The sequence below is a fragment of the Xiphophorus maculatus genome, chromosome 8, assembly GCF_002775205.1.
Source record: "Xiphophorus maculatus strain JP 163 A chromosome 8, X_maculatus-5.0-male, whole genome shotgun sequence".
Classification (NCBI taxonomy): Eukaryota; Metazoa; Chordata; class Actinopteri; order Cyprinodontiformes; family Poeciliidae; genus Xiphophorus; species Xiphophorus maculatus.
Genome location: NC_036450.1, coordinates 26,785,422 through 26,794,277, shown reverse-complemented (window position 1 = coordinate 26,794,277; position 8,856 = coordinate 26,785,422).

Here is an 8,856-nt window from a genome sequence, read left to right as displayed (position 1 = left end):
CGTAAGCAGTTATGGTTGTGATGAAGAGATGACCTACAGACCACTGAGGCTCCTGTTCAAGGAATAACAACTTACATTTCAAACCTCAACTATCCAGTCCAATCACAGTCAGTAGCAGAAAAATCTTTTTGACATTGGCTTAGAGGATTTGGCAAGTTTTTTAATTGGCAAAATCTTCATACTCCACTATAACACACAATCAAATTTATTGAATATGGCTGTAATAAATAAATAAATGAACAAAAGAGTACACTCAGTTTACAGTCACTAGGTAGGAGTTATGAGAGTTTAGAGGAAAAGCTTGCAGACAAACTTCAGAAATATAAAACCAGAGTAAGATGTATAGACGGGAACTGAGAAGATGGCAAGCTTCCCTAACAATGACAGCACAGCCAACCACAAGCCTGAGCCTGTGTTCTATGGAAAATTCAGATGGAGATTTGAGTATTGCCACAAATTAGCTTCAATTATTCAGCAAGGAAGTCATGAAACACACCAGAAATTCCACTTCTGTATAGCACACAAAGCTTGGTCAAACTCTGACAAGCTCAAATTGACCGTTTATATTTGATAACTTTTCAATATGGCTGAATAACAAAATCTTGCTGCTGATAGATTAATAATTAAACCACCATTGGAAAACTGCTTGTTATATTTACTCTGTTAATGTCTTTGAAACATGCAAGGGAGGTTATCTATCTAGTTTGACTGCCAATGTTAATAAAATTTAAATTTGTAACCAGTAACTGTTGATTTAAATTGTTTCTGATTGTGCTAACACTTTATCTATTACTCCCTCGCAGTTTTCTTCTTGCCCCTGTTTGCTCTTGGAAACGTTCTCTCACACCAACATCATTTGGGATGCTCACATCCTTTGATGGATGGACACAATGTTTCATCTATAGGAGTGTTAATAGGACCAAAAGCCGTATAATTGCACACCAATTAACACTGACACAATGACTAATGTTAGCTGCTCCCATTTGTGCCCTCTTCCCCTCTGCCTCCATCACTCTTTTCTCTACCTTTCAGATGAGTTTCCTTTAACATCCCAGCCGGCTGCCTGTGAATCCATCTATCCTGACCTTGTCCTTTACCTCACCCAGGTAGAGCCATGAGGGCAAAGCTGCTGAAATAGCTGTCTGTCTTTTTGAACATTTTCTCTGTATTTATGCATTTTTACAGCCTCCACTCTGGGATTGCTGATTATACTGTTTTCTTGTTTAATATGCTGATGCTAGTCATATGTGCAACACGGGTTTGTCTCAAATAACTACTGAGCAGGCAAGCCACAGAGTGGGAGTTCCTGCTGATAAAAAATGGAAGCTTTTTAAAGCCCAGGATTAAAAAGGTGTGAAAGAGAAAAAATCAGCAGAAAAGCAAAAGTCTGATATAACCCATGTAACTATATCAAAGGGATTACACTTTAGTTAAGATCCTGGGTTGTTTAGTAGTTTTAGACTTTGATTTATTTATTCTAGACTGATTATTCTGTGTTCCTTCTTCTTTTCATTGATTAGATACAGTAAGTCTTGTTTCTGTTTTACTTTAGTTCAATCCTTCTCAGTACTTCTTGTTTCTAGTTATTCTTAGTTACTCTAGTTTTATTATGTTTCTTAAATGTAGTCATTTTTTAGTGTTAGATTTACGTCCTGTTCTCCTGTGTTTTCTCCCTCGCCCCCTGTGCCACCCTCTCTCTCCCACCCCTCAGTCTGCCTTCTGCTCTCCACTCAGACTTGCAACCAGTTAGCTCAGCCCAGGTCTTTGTCTCAGCATTCAACCTCCCTAGTATTTAAAAACCTTATCCTCAGTCACGCCTTACTGGTTTCCCTAATCTACTCTTTATTCTTCCTGTCTGTTAAGGTGCTTGTTTTAATTTCCTTGTTTCATTCTCTTCCTCTCAGAGTTTGCATTTGATCTATCTGAATTAAAATTGAAACATTAAAGGGCCAGGCATGCAAAAAGTCCCAGGATAAATTCAGGTATACAGTCATTTTACAACTTATTCACATTTGCCTGATTGTGTGGAAATGATCTAAAATGGTAGTTCATATGTCCAGTTTATTTAATCTTTAAATTGATTTGCTTTTGATTTTACTTGGTGCAATTTTTAGACCATCAAACAAATGGTGGCTGAAAGTAGGAATGGGAATGAGTGAAAAAGGAAGTAGAGCAAGCTGTGGCAGAGAGGATAACAGCTGACATGTGGACATCTGTGAACATGGCGGTTTACTTGACTCTTATCTGTCACTACATTAATGAAAATTTGCAGTTGTGCACATCTTGGTTGAGATTGCAATACTTCCGACAAAGTCACTGCTGACAATTTGGTCCAAGTCAAAATGGCCCAAGTCCTCTATGATGGAGGACTGGGTCATAAGCAATAAATGTTAAGTGTCTTGAGAGCGTACTCTCTTTCAGGATTGGACAGACTGAACAGGCGTTTGAGGGGGGTGGACCACCAGGGAGGAGCTGATTGGCCCACCAGCTCCTCCCAGTCAGAGTCTAGGTGGTGGTAGAGATGAAACTCGAGATTTGCTGAAAACTCTTTGCAAGTCATGAGTTTCTGAATATTGTTAATGTTAATTCAGTCTTCAGAAAGCACCTTTGAAAGAGCTGAAGAACTGACCTTTTCTTCAGGTTATGACGGCCATAAGTTGGAGCCGACTGGAGACAGGAAATGAGTCAACCAGAGCCCCACAACATTCCCTCTCCAATTTATGTGAGGATTGTTGAGAGCCAGCCAAAAGAAGCCGAGGGCAACTGGAGTCTGGGGGGAGGGAAGCACAAAAAAAAGGGTGAGCAACTCATAGTGATTATCTGAAACCAACAGATTAATGGTTTGGTTTGGTGTGCGATCTTGGGTAATGGGTTGCCATCAAGAGCTGACACCTTAAATGTGGGAAGAGGAACATCAAGTATCTGAAGTTATTTAACCAAGTTTTCATTGAGGAGGTTCTGCTCACACCCTGAGTCAGCAAATGCATAGATCTGAAAATGGTTCTGGTTAACAACAAGAGGACAAGAAAACAGTCAGGAATCAAATTTCTTAACTGCTCACAGTCTAGCAGTGGCCCTGACCAGCAGCACCAAAATGACTCAGCTGGCCAAAGTATTGGCTCCTGTCTCCATGCGGTGCTGCTTTTCTTCAGGTGACTCACTGGCTTGGCTGAGTTGCATGGGTTCCTCTGTAGACTGACTGGAGGGAGCAGGGTTAGAAACAGGCTGTACAGGAGGGAAACTGGTTGAGTGATGGAGCTAGTTTGTTTTTTAAAGCTTCCTCCGCTGATTCGCTAAAACTACAGAAAGCGTAGAAAATTAAAAGTCATCGTTAATAACTTCTTCTGTTCTCTGATTGGCCTGGTAGAAAATTGACTGGAGAGAATCCAAAAGTGAAGAGGAGTGAGCCCAGACTCTGCTGGATGCCAGGATTGTTTTTCCAAGTAGAATTACACAAGAAGGCAGTTGCAAGGCTATATCATTAAAAGTATTTACTCCGTTCTGTGTTTAAGTTTGAAAACCAGGTTTGAAAATCTATGAGCCTCTTCCAGAAAGATCCACTGACCCATATTGTTTTACAGTGCAGAGAGAAAATGTGCAAGATAATAACAGCATTATGATCAAGAACAAAAAAGCAACAGTCTACTGACACTTTCTCAATATTTTTGACCAGCATTTTAAATTCACCCAAGAAATACAATCAGGACGTTTAAATTTGTTTTGGAGATGATTCCAGGCTGATGGTGTGGAAAATAATTCTGTATGGACTGAGGGAACACAGAGTGTGATGACAACCTGGGACCAGAGGTTGTGACTGGTGGGTTTGTGTGATCTATAGGAAGAGAAATATGAGGACAACAAGCACTGTGATGCTCCTTCGCCATCTCACAAGCGAATGGAACCTGTGAGTTTGCGAGCATCAACAATAACGCTGTTCCTGATCTTCAGATTCCTCTTCCCCTCCGTCTGTTTGCAGATACTATCAGGACTTTCTCCTCTCAGCTCCTCAGGCCGCCCTCCTGGAAACGCCGACATGAATTTCCCATCGCTCACTCCTCTGTCTGTCCGCCCTCCAGTGTCCATCACTCCACCACTCCACCCTGGAAATAGACCACCCATCCCACTCACCGGCCCCCTGCTGACCTCAGCTTCTGTGAATATGCTCACCGCCACCTGAACACCATCTCCTCTCTGTCAGCAGGAACCTTCTTCTCTAAAATGAATCAGATATCTCCACAGTCCTCAGAAACATTTCTGTTCATTTCTTTGTAGTTCAAAAGTAACTTTTTTTTTTAAAATCATGATAAAATATATTTACACAACTTCACAGTTCTTGCATCAGATGGTAAATCTTGCAAATAAATGGCCTCATTAACAGCAGCTCCCCACTTTGTGTGATCAAGTTCAGATAAAGGACAGTTTGTAATAAAAACGATGTCCTGGACTCACACTATGTTTAGCTCTCACAGGCTCACAGTGAGGCTGAAATGTTCCCTCTGCTCACCACACAGACAGGTGTGTGTGCAACAGCAAAGCAAACCCTTCTGACCTGCCCACAGGCGTTACTTCAGCATATGACAGGTGAACCTTCACTTTAGCACGTCACATTAGAATTAACAAAGCTATTAGAGCACACAGAGGTTTGTCTTTCATGAAGGGTAATGTGTTCCACCATTAGTGACACGTTATTCGCTGAAGGAGAAACCGGGGGGTTCCTGGCCCCTCTCTGCAGGAGTGGAGGTCAGGGGTCTGAGCAGCAGATCCGACCTGCCAGGGTTTCACTTTCCATCCAAGGACACAACAGACTTTCAGCAGTCAAACTGCTACGATCTGCAAAAATCTTTTTTTTTGTATTTCTCTTTATAACAGATGTAGCCAAATAAAATCAAGACAGACTAAAATCACACAAGTAGGACTGCCTAAGTACTGGCTTTAATGAATCATCTTGTAGAGTAAATTTCAGCAACAAGGCAGTTCTATGTACTTTAAACACAAGATCTTCTTAAATATCGAAATGTACGACATTTGAGATGCACTGAAAAAACTGACTGGAAGCTGATTACTAGGAGCTGGTTGTGCCATGATGTTGGGAGGTTGAGTTGGATCCAAATGCAAACAGTCGGAGGCAGATCGTAGGAGAGAGAAAGAAATTGCACAGGGGGCGAGAGAGAGCACACAACAGGAGAGCGAGGAAAATGAATCTAAAAGAAACTTAAAACCAGACACAAGGAATACATAAACACAGTAAAGTAGAATCACTGAGAAAGGACTAAAGTGAAATAGAAACAAGACTCATTTAAACAAAATAAGGAATACAATAATAATGGAACTAGAATGAAACAACTGAATTGTGAGGAAATCTTGGCCCAAATGTAGTGAAATCCCCTCAATCACTGGACAGCACCCTGTGTACTGTACAGCGTTCTGGTCAACACTGTCTCTCCTCAAAGTTTACATTATCACATGCTTGTCTTCCTGATAGACATGTTCAGGTCACAGTGGTGGTATGTCTGCTAATGTATCTGAAGTCCATATAGGAAACCTGCTTTTTGAACTTAATGCCTCCTTCTCTCGGCTGGTCCTCTTGCACATTACCAAAAAGTCCTCATGTCTGATCATTCCTCTGGCCTAAATGTTTACTGATGGCGACTTGTTGTTTGGGTTGAGGATGATCAGTTTGTTGGTGTCTGTTTATCAGATTTTAGTGAACAGATCGGAGGTTTAAAAGGGCTTAGTATCAGGGACTGCTCTGACCAATGATAGTAAATTTCAACATTTGAACTTTCAGTCATGCTACACAGTTGGCAGCACTGCTGCCTTGCAGCAAAAGGTTCTGGGTTCAATTCCTGGTTTGGGGTCTTTCTGCATGGACTCTTCATGTTCTCCCTGTCCATGCGTGGGTTCTCTCTGGGTACTCCGGCTTCCTCCCACTGTCCAAAAACATGACCGTCAGAATGACTGGTCTGTCTAAATTCTCCTTAGGTGTGTGTGTGTGTGTGTGTGTGTGGGTGTGTGTGTGCATAGTTGTTTGTCCTGTGTGTCTCTGTGTTGCCCTGCGATGGACTGGTGACCTGTCCAGGGTGACCCCGCCTCTCGCCTGTTGATTGACCACTGGAGATAGACACCAGCACCCCTCACAACCTCACTAAGTGTGTTGGATAATGGATGGATGGATCTTTGAGTCACTCCACCATAATCATGTTGTACTCCACCTTGCAGGAGAGGTCATGTCAGTATGTAGTTCAATAAGCAACAAAACCAGCACCAACATTTTACACTCTGGGTGGACTCTCTGCAGACTGATGGTTCCCAAAATGTCAGATGAAGTCAAATTGAATTTAAAATATTAAATATTATTTTAAAAAATAGCCCATTTCATTCAAGCTGTAGGACAAGAGACATCTGAAAGTTAAGACCTCTGATCAAGATGCTTTGCAGAAATGATACCACTGCCTTATTTAAACCTATTTCTTGTCTTTGTACTGCTACTTAAAGCAACACCCTAAAATATATGCATTATGTAATGTCATTATGTGTAAACATGAAAAAAAAAGATGAATCATATTGGTGAGATCACTATAAAGCCTTTAGAGAACTGTTGGGTTTATTTCACATGCAGTTTTACTCTGTTAATAAATGATTAAGTGACTCCTGAAGACATTTGGTTGTACTCGACTTTCAGTAACAAAGTGCATAACTAATGATGTTTGACTCATAAAAAATAAAGTCCCATTTATAAAAGGAAGTACTAGCAATAAAAGCTGCCAAAAAGAGGGACAGCAGGAATTTTGTAGAGACAAACAAAAATGCTGCAGCATCTGCTTGTTTTTTTTCATGTGGTGAAATTAAAAATGTGATTATCAAAAAAAAAAAGAAAAGAAATCAGTGAGAGAATATCCTGCTGTAATACCATATCAATTTATCTTCAGGGTTTTTACACATCTCCACCAGAGTGTGAGGATGTGTGCTGACTGCTGTAACTTGTTAACCTGTTAAAGTGCATTTTGTAGCTCAATGTGTTTCATTTAAATAAATATCAGGTTTAGGAATGAAACATCTTCAACCTCTGTGATGTGGGAATGTGGTGAACTGGTGGGTGATGTGAAGTCTCTGCTTGTTAATTTGCACTATTTCTTTGATTTGTGTTTTTGCAGCCCACTCACCATTAGCAATGTGACATTTGGTGGTACATTTCCAGAGTTGATTTATTTTTAAAAATTCTTAAAACATGAGAGACAATTTTCCTTTTGCACTTTTTCACTAACATTGATCTGACTTCATATTTAGTTCATATTCTAGTACAGCTTTGGTTAAAGTTCCTGCATATTTAGTGTTGTGGAAAAATGTATCACCAAGCACTGTCAGGTGGAATCACTCAATCAGGTTTATTCATATATTGTGCACAATACAGAGATCTTGTAAGACAATCAATAATGAAGCAGCCCTGAATGAAAAGCTCTACCAGGCAGAGACAACACATGAGTTTTCTACCAGGGATAATGATCCAAAACAAGAGGAGAGACAGGCTGGTTCTCATGCAGCTGCAGGAAAACAACTCCCAACCTTGTCCATGTAACCCAAATAGCTTCATTCAGTGGGAATTCACAAGCATATGGAATAAGACAGTATATATTGCTATATAACTAGCTAAATATTACCTTATAATCATTTTCCCATTTAGTTTGGAGATTTATAATAATACATCAAACAAACTGAAATTCATTTACACTTTTATTCAGACTGATAGTCCCATAAACAGATTCAAGGTGACCAAGCTTGAGACAACAGTATTTTTGATTTATGTTTGAAAGAAATTAAGGAAAAAACGTTGTTAAAATTAGGCCATTCCTTTTACCTCACTTTGACTTTCCTCCCTCGGTGCATTTTCAATATCAGCTGAATCTGTTTCCAAATGGTCCAAAGAGCCAAAGTCAGGGCACCCACCAGGTCACCGGGGGCCTCCTGTGTAAACAGTACAATGAGCTGAATTTATAATTCAAAGAAGATTAAAAAGTTTCTGTCTAAGGAAACCCATCAGATTGCATCGTCTCATTGACTTGCAGCATTAACTCCTGGACCTGGTCAGCCACAATTGCTTGCATTGTGTTGCTTTACAGCAATCCCTCATGCTGAGCATGCATGTAGTGACGGCGGAGATAAAAAAAACTCCCTTTAAGAAATGCAGTAGAACCAGAACCGGGTTCAGTGCAAGAGACCGAGAGAAATCCTGAAACATTAAGTAATGATGATCCTATTTAGTGTGACTGTTAAGGATAAAAAAAATTGTGAAAGTCTGAGAGAAAACACGAAACAGAACCAGGTGGTTGATAAATCAGAATGCCATAAACAGGCTCTAATTTGTAGATTCAGATCATAATTAAATCAAAGAGCAGCTAATATTTGAAGCAATCATTTGACATGAAAAAGTCCTTTAATGAATGGCAGCAGTAGAACCACCTCATCCATGGTGGAGATAAAACAGAACTCCACAAACACAGAACCCGTCTTCTTCCTGAGTGATATTGCAGTTGGACTTTCCTATTGTTTCTATACTTGTTATAATTGTTTGAACAGATGAAGCGTCTGGGATTTGTTCCCCAGGATGAACCAAACTGGTGCATAACTTTTTTCCTGATAACTTGGCTGATTTCATTAGATCTCCCAAATTATTTACATTCTACTATTGTGATGCAGAAGCAGAATTTTATTTAGAAGCATCTGAGTCCTGAATATTTATCCCTCAGAGATCTGACCACAGATGAACATGATGCATTATCTCTCAATCTAAGATGAGCAAGAATCAGTTTATTTTAGAGTCGCAGCCTCAAAGGCTCCAAAGCGTTTAATGACAAATGA